This window comes from Phoca vitulina, unplaced genomic scaffold (genome assembly GCF_004348235.1).
Source record: "Phoca vitulina isolate PV1807 unplaced genomic scaffold, GSC_HSeal_1.0 scaffold33, whole genome shotgun sequence".
Lineage (NCBI taxonomy): Eukaryota > Metazoa > Chordata > Mammalia > Carnivora > Phocidae > Phoca > Phoca vitulina.
Window position 1 is genome coordinate 23,667,711 of NW_022589736.1, and position 13,894 is coordinate 23,681,604.

Here is a 13,894-nt window from a genome sequence, read left to right on the forward strand (position 1 = left end):
ACCCCCACAAGTCATTATTAATTTATATGTCAATATTTATTTATATTTACCTACATTTTTGCCCTTTCTGTTCCTCATTTCTTCCTGAAATCCTGTTTCCCTGTGGGGTTATTTTTTTCTGCTTGAAGAATTCCTTTTTGTTTTAGTTCATGATTCCTAGTGATGGATCTTCTGTTTTTTGTTGGCTGAGAAATGTATTTATTCTCCTTTGAAATGTTGAAAGCTTTATTGAGAAAAAGTTGACATACAAAAAAGTTTCACATATTTATAATTTTGATGAGTTTGGTCTCCTTTCATTTTGGAAATATTCTTTTCCCTGGGTATAGCATTCTAATATAGAAAAATTTTATTTCAGCATTTTTAAAGTTTTGTTCCATTGTCTTTGGCTTCCATCATTTTCTATGAGAAATAAGTTGTAAGTGATATTGTTGCTCCTTTGAAAGCAGTGTATTCCCCTCCTCAACCCCAGCTATTTTTGTGAATTTCTCTTTTTATTTGATTTTCAGCAGTTTATGTTGTACCCTGGTGTGGTTGTCTTTGTATTTATTGTGCTTGGGGTTCATAGAGTTCTTTGAATCTTTTCATCAGTTTTGGAAAATTTGATTATTCTCTCTTCACTATTGCTTTTTCCCTGACCTCACTCCTGTCCTTCTGGAACTTGAATCACACAAAAAGTTAAGACCATTTATTGCATCCCACATATCTCTAAGATTCTTTTCTGAATTTTCCCATTCTTTTAAATTTCTGTACTTCAGTTTGGATATTTTTTGTCAACATGCTCTCTAACTTACCAGTCTTACCTTTTGCTCCTCTAGTCTGCTTTTATTTATTATTTATTTTTTTAAATTTGTTTGTTTGAGAGAGGGAGGTGAGTGGGGGAGGTGAAGGGCAGAGGGAGAGAGAATTCCAAGCAGACTCCCAACTGAGTGAAGAGCCTGACATGGGGCTTGATCCCACGACCCTCAGATCATGACCGGGGCCAAAATCAAAAGTCGGACACTTAACTGAGCGAGTACTCCATCTGCTTTTAAACACATCTTATAAAGTCTTAATTTTAAGTGTTATACCTTTTTTAGTCCTAAAATAACAGTTTCTTTTTTAAGCTTTCATACATCTCAGATATAATCCTCCAGACTAAGAGGTTGGAGAAAAGGGCCATTCAGAAATATTGACTAATCAGAAAGGTTTCTTTGCCCCATTTAGTGACCATCTCTGTAGCACTTTTTGCCAAGGTGGTATGCCTGATTTCAGGAGTGTTTGCCACAGTATCTGTTAAGTTTTCACTTTGACCATATTTTCATTTAAGAAAGGCCTCCCCTAAAAATAGGAACAGTTATTGGCATCCTAGTCTACCCACCTTTCTGGAGGCTTCTGCCATTCCAACCAAGTACCAACTGTGTAAGCACTCTCACACTGAAGCACTGAATAATGCATGTAGAGGAATGATAGCAATTTAATAGAATATGATTTTCATCTATTTTCCAGACATGGTTTTCTTTGGCCACAGAAGAGAATATTAATAATTTTTTATTGGATTGGCAATTTTATAGATTAACCTCATATGCCGTAACTGTATTTCTACGTCTCACCATCAGATTAGCACCCATACACGCAGGGTTAAAAAAAAAAAAATTATAGTCAGAAAGAAGTTGAAACCAATGACTTGTTTGAGTAGAGTCATGACTGATGAAATGATCATTGGATTATGTGTTGGGCTGGTTACACCCGTTCCTCTATCTTAGCAGCAACAACAAAAAGCCCAAAACATTCCGTAAGAGACTAGTTTGACTTATATTGCAATTCTGATGCTAATCACCCAGAGTGTGGGGCACAGCCCTCAACAAGACTGCTCTCATGTCCATTGCCAGTTGCAAGTTTAGGGGTCCCTCCTAAGTTACTTGCACTTCCGACCAACTGGCTACAAATTCAGAGGTGCTCCTAGGACCTCCTTCAGTTTCAGTAATTCACTAGAATGACTCACAAAACTCAGGAAAGTGCTATACTTATTAGTACAGTTTTATTCTAAAGGACACAAATCAAGACCAGTCAGTGAAGAAACACATAGCGTGAGGTTCCAACACAGAGATTCTGTGCCTTCTCCCTGTGGAATTAGGTTGCATCACCCCCGCAGCACATGGATATGCTCAGCAACCAGGATGCTCACCAGAGCTTCAGTGTTCAGTTTTTACTGGAATTTCATTACATAGGTGTGATTGATTGAATCACGTGAATGAACTCAATGTCTATTCCCCCTTCCCTATCTCCCAGAGATAGGGAGGTTGGGCTGATACCATGTGGCTCAAACTCAAAGCCACAACCCTCTAATCACATGGTTGGTCTTACCTAAACCAGCCCCCAACCAGGTCATCTCCTTAGCATAAACTCGGGTATGGTCCAATGGCCCTTCATGAATAAGACACTCTTACCACTCAGGAATTTCCAAGGGTTTAAAAGCTCTATCTCAGGAACCCAGAACAAGGATGAGACAAATTCTCTATTATATGACATTTAAGAAGTAACACTACATATCAAATATTATAGGATATTGTCAATACTATATTCATAGCCTTAAATGCTTTTCTTTTTTATAAAAGAAAGTAAATGAAGTAAAAGATTCATTTAAAGAAGTGAGAAAAAAGAATAAGGTAATTAATCTTAGTAGATATCTTAATAGGATAAAGAAATGACAAATTAAGAGGACAATGAATTAGGAGAGAAATTTATTAGAGTAAAATATCAAATGAGTCTCTGAAAAACAGCAACAATATAGAACAAACTTCCAGTAGCTTTAATCAAGAAGAAAGAATACCCATCTGAACTAAAATATAAATAAAAATGTGGGGCATAAAAACAGATACAGGAAATTTTTAAATTGTTAACACATGCTCTGTAGAGCTCAACTGAGAAATACAGATGAAATGTGTGGATTTTTTTTTCACTGAAGTATAGTTGACATACACTATTAACATCAGTTTCAGGTACATAACATAGTGATTCGACAATTACATACATTACAAAATGCTCACCAAGGTTAAGTACAGTTACCATCTGTCATGATACAAAATTATTACAGTACTATGGACTATAGTCCCCATGCTGGACTTTTCATCCCTGTGACTTATTTTATTTTATTTTATTTTTTTTCCTGTGACTTATTTTATAAATGGAAGTGTTCAGTTCTTAATCCCCTTCACCTCTTTCATTCATCCTCCCATCCCCCTCTGCGCTGGCAACCACCCGTTTATTCTCTATTTTTATGAATCTGATTCTGTTTTTTGCTTGTTTATTCATTTGTTTTGTTTTTTAGATTCCACAGATAAGTGAGATCATATGGTGTTTGTCTTTATCTGACTTATTTCATTTTAGCATAATACCCTCTAGTTCCATGCATGTTGTTGTGAATGACAAGATGTCATTCTTTTTTATGGCTAAGTAATATTCCTGTGTGTGTGTGTGTGTGTGTGTGTGTGTGTGTGTGTGTGTGTACACACCACATCTTTATTCATTTCTCTGTCAATGGACACTTGGGTTGCTTCCATATCTCGGCTATTGTAAATAATGCTGCAATAAACATAGGGGTGCATGTATCTTTTTAAATTAGTGTTTTCATTTTCTTTAGGTAAATACCCAGAAGTGGAATTACTGGATTATATGATATTTCCATTTTTAACTTTTGAGGAACTCCTATACTGTTTTCCATAGTGGCTGCACCAATTTACATTCCTTCCAACAGTGCAGAAGTGTTCCTTTTTCTCCACATCCTCCCCAACACTTGTCTTTTTGATACCAGCCATTCTGACCGGTGTGAGGTGATGTATCATTGTGGTTTTGATTTGCATTTCCCTGATGATTAGGGATGTTGAGCATCTTTTCATGTGTCTGATGGCCATCTGTTTGTCTTCTTTGGAAAAATGTCTCATTAGGTCCTCTGCCCATTTTTAATTGAATTATTTATTTTTTGTGTTGAGTTATATGAGTTATTTGTATATTTTGGATATTAACCCCTTATTGGATATATGATTTGCAAATATCTTCTCCCATTCAGTAGGCTGCCTTTTTGTTGAAATGTATGATTTCTGTAGAAAACATTAAATTATCAAAATTGCTATAAGAAAATCTTAAAAAAAAAAAGAATTTATTTTTAAAAATGATCTCCACACCCAGCATGAGGCTCAAACTTAGAACTCTGAGATCAGGAGTTGCATGCTCTACCAACTGAGCCAGCCAGGACCCCAAGAAGATCTTAATATCTGAATAGACTAATATGCATAGAGAAAACTTTAGAAATTATTCATAGTTGCCTCTCAAAAATAACCCTGGACCTGGAGAGTTTCATGAGTGAATTCCTTCAAACCTCCAACAATTCATATGCCATATACATAGATTTAATATTTGCAAAACTAACACAACAGTGACATCAAATCCTGTCAAGGTAGAGGATAACATAAAGGAAGGAAATATATAAACCAATTTTACCTAAGAAAATAGATGTGGAAACATTAAGCAAATTACTGACAAAATGAATTTAATAGGATATTAAAAGAATAAAATGTAGCTTTCACTTTGATCAGTATGAAAAATTAGATTCTTTTTTTTCTTTTTTTTTTAAAGATTTTATTTGTTTATTTGACAGAGAGATAGAGAGCACAAGTAGGCAGAGAGGCAGGCAGAGGGAGAGGGAGAAGCAGGCTTCCCACTGAGCAGGGAGCCCGATGCGGGGCTCAATCCCAGGACCCCAGGATCATGACCTGAACCGAAGGCAGCCGCTTAACCGACTGAGCCACCCAGGCGCCCCTGAAAAATTAGATTCTTTAAAGGTCCCTCCAGTTTAAGACAAAACAGAACCTGCCTGAAACATATTGATTTTTTGAATTAGATTGCTAACCTACAAGACATAACAGAAATCTTCCAGACGTGTTGGGGGTGGTGAGGGCAGGACTCTAACGAAGTGAGGGCCCTAAGCATTCAGAGAAGGCTGGGCTGCCTGGGTGTGGGGAGTGGTTAAGCCAACATCACTCGTCCATTCAAGTATTTATTCAACAAATATTTAAGGGGTACTTGCTGCTTGCTGGGCTCTTTTCTAGTTACGACAGACACAGCCATCAACAACACAGATGAAATCTCGGAGCTCCTGCCCTCATTTGGAGCTATAAGAGTCTGTAGTAGAGGAGATAGGCAATAGGATAAATTAATAAGTATAATAAGGTTTTAGATGGTGCTAAGTGCTATGGAGAAAAATCACGCATGGAAGAGGACAAAGTATATTGGGTGGGTTATAATTCGGATCGGGTAGTTGGGGGAATGCCTTACTGAGAAGACTGGCAGATGAGGGAAGAGCATTTGGGCAGAGAGAAACACACACTATAAAGTTCATGGGGTGGGAGTGTTCTTTATGAACAGTGAGGAGACCAGTATGGCTGAAGAGGAGTGAGTGAGGAAAAGAATAACATACAGTATGATGAATTAAATGTAGATATATTGACGACACCAAAATTTGGAAAAAAATAATTAGAATCATAGAATAAAAATTAGAATAATACAATTAGAAATTGCAGTAAAGCCCAGGAAGCAGGGCTTCTTTTCGTAGGGAGAGCTCCTCCTTGCTCTTCTCCGATTTTCTCCTTAGTTTGTGTGTATTCCTCTGAAGCATGCTTCCTTCAGGCTGATCAAAGGGTCTGAGTGGTTGGGTTGGCTGTAATTGCATTTAGGAAAGGAAAGGAAAGGGGTGCCTGGGTGGCTTAGTCGGTTGAGCATCTCAGGTCATGAACTCAGGGTCCTCGGATCAAGCCCCTTGTTGGGCTCCCTGCTCAGTGGGGAGTCTGCTTCTCCCTCTGCCTCTCCTCCCTGCGCATGCACTCTCTCTTTCTCTCTCTTTCTCATTCTCTCTCAAATAAATAAAAAATAAAGGAAAGAATGGAGCAGACACATGTCACATCGCCACCAGCGCATACATCCTGTCCTGAATCATGAAGTCAGGTTTAGCTTAAAAACCGAGTTGAAAACGTGCCCAGGTAGCTGCTCACACACTTACCAAGGTGTAAACCTCAGTCTGAAGGCTGATGACTGCAGGTGTTCTTCCTGTCCTCACAGGCGGGTTGGACACACCATTGGTCTGAGGGGTGTTAGGGGCCTGTTCCTTATATATTTGTTGAATCATATTGTACATCTGAAACTCATATAACACTGTATAGTAACTATACTTAGATTTTAAAAAGAATGAAAGCCCAAGGACATTCCTCAAAAGTTACCAGTTGTGGCTTGATCCTTCCCTGGCATAAGCCATAAACAGCATTATCCATCCCCCCTGATGCAAGGGTGACTTGAACACATCACATTACCAGTGACTTTCAGAGTCCCAGGCCTCCTGACTCCCTGGCATTGTAAGGTGGCCCGCGAGAGGCCACTGGGGCTTGAGGACTCCAGGAAAAGGCCATTTTATCAAGGCACCAGCAAGTGAGGAATTCTTCAAAGAATGGGTCGTCCACAGGCTTGCTTTCTCCACCTGTCCAATCTCCTCTCCCCATACTCTCCGACCTTTCTCCCATCTTAGAACGCACTGAGGCTCCCCCAAGTCTCGCTCTGGGGAGCAGGGGTGGGGAGGGGGCCTTTGTGGCTGGCCGGCTGAGAGGCTTCTGCTCACTTCAGAGGTGAAAAGGGGGCATCCCTTGGGGCTGCATCCCAGCCTGTGTGAGGGAGGGGGGTTTGTATCTGAGAAGTTATCCAAGACAAGGTGCTGGAGTGCTGGAGCAGGAGGCCCTGAAGTCTGACTCTTTATCCTCCTCCCAGAGAGTTCTGAACAAAAGAGGAATTCCTGTTACATTTAGATGCCGATTATCAGGGAGGGGGTCGTAAGAGATGAGGGTGGAGGGAACATTCTTAGTAATCGGAGTATTTGGCTGATTGGTAACTGTTTACAGCTTGTTTCTTTCTAGTGCATACCCCTTGAAATCATTTTCTTTGTAAATGTTAAAAGCCATATGAAAAAAAAAAAACAACCTTGATTACTCTTCTTTGTATTTCAATCAGCAGCGTGTCAGCCTCTGAATAAACTATAATTCCTTCACCGTGCCTTTTGAGGAGAACATTTAGACCACATTTAAAAAAAATACCTTGGTAGGGGTCTCAAGAACAATTAGCAATTAAAATAATCTATTTTCTACGCTTCCATATCAACACGGCCGCTTGATTGAGTTCACAGTCTCAGGCACGGCTTTGCTCAGGAGCCTCGTCTTGCCCAGTTCCAAGCTGCTGGAATCACCGGAGGCATCTTAAATGTTGGGAGACAGCGCCCTGTGCTCCCAAATCTATTAGCGCGTCAGTCACTTTAGAACTGAACTTGATGCCTTTTCCAGAGAATATGCTTCTAGGGGTCACCAGGACTCCCCTCAAGCCCTCCCACCCCCACTCCAGAGCCTGGCTTCGCCCACGGATGCTAGTCCGGTGGGGTCAGTCCCAGAGTAACAGACTCCCAGCACCAAGCCTTGCTACACAAAGAAGAGAATGAAAAGTCGCTGGGTCCAACCCCGGTGCATTTTTACAGATAAACAACCTGAATCCCAGCGAGACTAAACTAGCTAGTGATGGCCGTGGCATCCAAGGTTCCTGAACCTCATGCCAGTTGCCCGCCCCCCCCCCGGGGGGTGGTCTTTATGGGTGGAAATTGGCTTAGGTGGTTTCTCTTGTGGAAAAAGCAAGGTGTTCGCTTTGCACAACAGTTCAGGTGTGATCCTGATTTCAGGCAGAGGAATAGACTTGAGGACTTCTCAAGGCCAAGGTCAGGCCCAAGAGTCTGAGAGCTGCAGAAAATGTGGTGGGGCTCTGTATAAGTGGGTGGCCATCCTGCATGGCCTCCTTGCCCGCCCTCTGCAACCTTCCCGGAGCCCGCACACCGAGGCCTGCAGCAGGGCCAGCCCTTGCTGAGGTGGGAGAGGGGCCACCTCCCTGGTCAGGGGGCACCGGCTCTCATACCCCCATGGGCAGCTGATGCTGTGATTTTGCAGCCCCAGTCCCTCTCTTGCCTCACCCTTGTCCCTGCAAGTACTCTACGGGTGGAGGACCAGGGGATGCCAATGGCAAGGGGCAGGGTGACCTGGGCAGAGGACTGACACTGAGAAGAGTCAGCAAGACAAGGTGCAGCAGAGAAGAAACATCCCCAACGGGAGCTAAGCCATCGCACCTGGGCCCGGAGTCTGGGTCAGGAATGGAAGGGAGGGTCCCCTTGTAGAGCCCCTTGGGTGACCATTTCCACCTTACGTAAGACATCCGTCATCCCTGGAGCCTAGGCTCAGCTGTCATTCCAGGATCAGAATAATGACTGCATGGTAAGAACCCTCCCTGGGGCCTCCTCCCTCGGGCAATCCAGCAGGCAGGGCTGGGAGGAACAGACAGAGGGTCCCCCATTGCCAACACGCATTGAGACATGGTTACCACGTGACCCTCTACAAAATATCTTCAGTGGGCCGGTGAGACCTAGACTAAACTCAGTTCAGCGACACTTCCAGAATGTCTGAGCTAAGCCTCACAGGGCTTTGCCATGAACAGCAAGCCCCCAGAGCCCAGGGACGCCCCCCCCCCAACCACCACCAATCAGGATGCATTTAACAAAAGTGGCTCGGGCTCATTCTAAAACTAACAGGTTGATAGTTTATGACACAGAATAACCAATTAATGAAAATGATAGTAAAAAAGCAATAAATAGTAAAAAAAAAAAAATAAACCTTTTATAAGCCTTTAAGCATTTTTTCACTTCTGTGATTTTTTTTTTTTTTGAAATGTAGGAGTGCTTGCATGAGAATTGCAATATTTATGAGTCCTAGGACTATTTTATGAATTTATGTATTTTTTTTTCTTTAGGAAATTGTTTCCAAAGTGGGGCATTTTTTCCTAATTCATTTCAATCAGAATGCTTACTCTTGCTGGCTTAACAATGCTTTCTGTGAATTTAAAATCTCCTCTTCGGTTCTAAGTAAATCTCTGAAAGGCTGTTGATCAAAACTAATCTTTCATATCACTAGTCTTTGTATTGTTAATGTGTGTGTGCTCCAGGATTACTTGTGTGTAAATGCATCCTCAAGTAATACTGTCCACTCCCTCAGTTATTTTGCTTTTTAAACTGATGGGAGTTAGTTTTCAGTGAGGAATTCCTGCTTCACTGTTCCAAGTAAGAGTCAGCTAATTGTGCGTTCTGCCTGAGTGCCGGCGAGATGGAAGGTCATGGCCACGGGAGGGCACATCAGGGGCTAAGAAGATGCTGCCGGTGTAACTCATGTTCCCATACCTGCCCGCACTCCAGGGTGTGTGTTTATAGAGCAGAGGACGTCCTCCGTTCTGCTTCTGGCCCCTGGGGCGGGGCCTTCCACCATCCGAGGAAGGAACCCTTTTCATGAACATCTCTATAAGGTTCTAGAGAAGCGGCCGGAGCTCTTCAGGAGATTCTTGAGGAGAATGGTGCATGATGGGGGGCAGAGGGCGGGAGACGGGTTAGCACAGTGGTGGGGGCAGCCATTTCCCCGGCCTCTTCAGACATCCTAGCCGTGTCCTGCTACCTCCAGGGACCATGGCCGGGCTGTGGTCAGCGCTGATGTCCTCACAGCCAGCACCCACCAGCAGCAGGGATGCGTCATGGCCGCCAGCAGGAGCTACCTGCGGGCCAGAGAGAGGGGCCAGCAACCAGCTGTGGTGACTGCAGCTAATAGCCTGGTTGGTGCTGCCTTCAAGGCCCCCTTTGGAGACTTCAAAGTATGTTTAGGGAACCTCAAACTATGGTAATCTGGGCATTAAAAATGAATGGGGGGGCACCTGGGTGGGTCAGTCGGTTAAGCATCTGACTCTTGGTTTCGGCTCAGGTCATGATGTCAGGGTTGTGAGATTGAGCCCTGCTTCAGGCTCCATGCTGGGTGTGGAGCCCGCTTAAGGTTCTCTCTCTCCCTCTCCCTCTGCCCCCCACCACCGCTCTCTCTCCCTCTAAAAAAAAAAAAAAATGGGTGGTACTTCATATTGTAGCCACAGGCTAGTGAAGCCTGGATGTACCCCGTACACCTATGATGATTATAATGCTAAATTAAAGAGAAGATTAGCCAGACAAAACATTTCTTCCCTCTTTATCCTAATTTTGATAGTAAATACTGACATTAAAAATTAATTCAATTAGGGGTTCCTGGGTGGCTCAGTCGGTTGAGTGGCTGCCTTCAACTCAGGCCATGACCCCAGGGTCCTGGGATCAAGCCCCGAGTCGGGCTCCCTGCTCAGCAGGGGTCTGCGTCTCCTTCTCCTTCTGTGCTCACTCTCTCTCTCAAGTAAATAAATAAAATCTTAAAAAAAATTAATTCAATTAAAACTTCACTGAGATTTTCTCACCTATGAAATCGGCAAAAGTCCAAAATTTGCGGACATTCTCTGTTGGTGAGACTATGGAGAAACAGGTCTCGTGATACAGAATGGCACGACCAATTTAAGGGCAATTTGACAATATCTACCCGAAAACCTACACCCACCCTTTAACCCGGCAACGTCACTCCTAGGAATTGATCCCAAAGATACATTGGCAAGACTGCACAAGGGTATTCACTGCAGCACTGTTAGTGAGACCAAGACTGGAAACGATCCAGATGTTCTTCAGTAGGCTGATGGTTGAATTAACTATGCTCGGGCACACAGTGGAGTATTATCCAATTATAAAAAGAAATGAAGAGTATCTCTATATGCTATTCTGGAGTGATCTTCAGGATATATTGTTAAGTGAAAAAAAGCACAGTGGAGAAAAATGTAGGTAGTATCCTACTATTCATCTAAAGAAGAGGGAGACTTCTCCAAATAAACCTTCCTTTGTAGATTTGCATTGGAAACCATGATAATATTTTACATAATTTTAAAACAAAATAAATTTAAAAAAGCAATCCCCAGGGGCGCCTAGGTAGCTCAGTCAGTTAAGCGTCTGACCCTTGATTTCGGCTCAGGTCATGATCTCAGGATCATGAGATCGGACTCCGTGTGGGGCTTTGTGCTGGGTGTGGAGCCTGCTTCAGATTCGCTCTCTCTCCCTCTACCTCTGCCCCCCCGCCTCCCCCCACCTCCCCACTTACGCACAAGCGTGCATTTTTTTCTCTCTCTCTCTCTTAAAAAAATAAAAAATAAAAAAGCAATCCCCAAATAATCAAGACCAAAATGAAACAATGCACCTAACTGTCCATCATGTTAGTGTCATAACTACACAGAGAGGCACAGTTTTAAGTGATTCTATAACATGATAATTTGACTGTATATCCATAATGGGCTACTGCCTAGGCCAAAAAAAAAACTTCAAAAGAAAAAAAATTAAACCATTTTCAGTATCATATTTTTGGCATAATTACGTTGGTGTCATTGGGAACTGGGATTTTCAGGATGGAAGAAAAGAGAAACCCATAGAAGATGGATAAGGTTGAGTAAAGACCCTATAGTTTTCAATTTGAGTGAGAAATACCAGTATGCAATCATATTCAACTCATTTTTTTATCTTAAAAAATTAATTTCCTAACTCTATCCATGAAAAGGCCTAAAAACAAGGAGCATTCCAGTGGCAGTAAGCAGTTTGTGGTCTCTAAATATTTCCCACTGAAGGAAACCAGGCTCCTTAAAGAAACAGATGACTCCAGAGATGGGACAGGAAAAGTATAAGATGAACCTGGAGCATTTTGTCATAACCGGATGGCAAGGAGGTTATCAAACACGTAACCAGGATCATGTCAAAAGCACTCAAGGTCCAACTTGAGAGGGCCCACGCGGTTTGAAGATGGACAATCTGAGGATTAGTACGATTAGTGTCCACAAGAGAGTAAAACACTTCAAGTATGTGTAAATCTTGAATTCCTAATGATAAAAAATAAAACATCCATTGGTCGGGACGTCTAGGTGGCTCAGTCCTTAAGAGTCTGCCTTCAGCTCAGGTCATGATCTCAGGGTCCTGGGACTGAGCCTTGCATCGGCTCCCTGCTCCATGGGGAGCCTGCTTCTCCCTCTGCCTGCCGCTTCCCCTGCTTGTGCTCTCTCTGTGTCAAATAAATAAATAAAATCTTAAAAAAAAAAACACAAAACATCCATTGGTCAACTTTTTTTTTTTTTTTTAAAGATTTTATTCATTTATTTGAGATAGAGTGAGAGAGAGAGAGAGTTCAAGCAGGGGCAGAGGGAGAGGGAGAAGCAGACTTCCCGACGAGCAGGGAGCCCGATACGGGGCTCCATCCCAGGACCCTGGGATCAGGACCTGAGCCGAAGGCAGATGCTTAACTGACTGAGCCACCCAGGTGCCCCCCATTGGTCAACTTTTGAGGGGTATTAGGTAACCAAGTAATTATTTTGAAAAGTGCCTGCTATATAACCAAAATGTTTGTGTCCTCCCAAAATTCATGTGTGGAAACCTAGTGCCCAGTGTGATGGTATTTGGGGGTGGGGCCTTGGACAGTACTTATGTCGTGAGGGTGGAGTAATTGTGTCCTGAATGGGACTGGTGCCCTTCTAAGAGACTCCAGGGAGCTCCCGTCCTGCTTCTGCAAGATGGCCGTCTGCCATCCAGGAATGGCCTTCCCAGACATCGAATCTGCCAGCGTCTTGATCTTGGAATTCCCAGTCTCCAGCACTGTGAGAAATAAATTTCTCTTGTTTATAAACCACCCAGTCTACTGTATTCTGTTGTAGCAGTCCACATGGGTTACGAGACTGGCAAATAAAAGGAAGGTCTCAAGCACCAATCCTGCCTTTCCTATAGGGACTGTATTCAGGGACAGTCAAATCCTTGATTTTGGGGAGGTTTCTCTTTAAAGAAGTAATCCAGATGATACATAGATATATCGTGCTGCACTACCATTTTGCAGTCCCTAATGAAAAGATGGATCCAGGTCACCATCATCAAAAAAAGAGAAACAAGCAGACATTTGCTGTAATCTTACCCCCAAATTCCACACTGAATCTGTGATGTTCTGACAGCTGACCTAGTGCCCCTGGTCCAGCCTCCAGAGCAGATGAGCTCCAGGGCAGTGTGTCTGAGGTTAAGAAGGGAGAAAAAAATCATTTCCTCCCTCGTTCAGATGGTTACCGAGAATGCACCACCTGCCGGGTACTCTGCTGAATATTCGATATATAGCATCTCATTTAATCTCTACCAGAACCCTATGAGATACGTATTGATAGTCCCATTTTACAGGTGAGGAGTTAAAGTGGCCAAGTTGAGATTCAAACCCAGGTCTTTCTGACTCCAAAATCTGTGTTTTTGGCACAACTTTATATGTAACGTGGACACTCTGCCTTCATCAAGTTATGTGTCACGGATCTGACATCCCCGGTCCGTCTTCCAGTGAAGATCCTCGGGAAAGCTGCTGCCCCGGGAGCATGGCCAAACTAGCCCTGCCTGATCCGCCCCTGGCCCAGTGATTAGCTGGGCTGGCCAGTCACTCTGAGGTCACGTGGATGCAGGATTTCTGGGCCACTTGAAAGATAAAACCCGAACCCGGGAAGCGGCAGAGGAGCTTGGGACATGAAAACCAGTCAGCTCCTAAAAATATGCAGTGGGCCTGGGGCGGGGGGGGGACGGCTGAGAGAACACAGCTGCTGCCCCCCCACCACGCCAATGTGGAGCCCACATTGGGTGTCCCCCCTGTGGTCCACAGCAGGAAGGGCCCATCCGCCCACTCCCTTGCTGCCCTGGGAGCTTCTGGGCACTTCCCAGGAAAAAGAGTGTGTCTGTCGACTACTTTACTCCAAAACTCCACAAAGCCTTTTATCGATATGTCAAATGCTGGAAAATAAAGAGATAAACCAAGCCTGTGAACTTCTGCTCTAGACACATTGGCTTTGTTTGGATCCATAACCATGCCGTGCTCCTTCTCACTTGGAGCATGCGGGGGGGGGGGGGGGGGGGGGC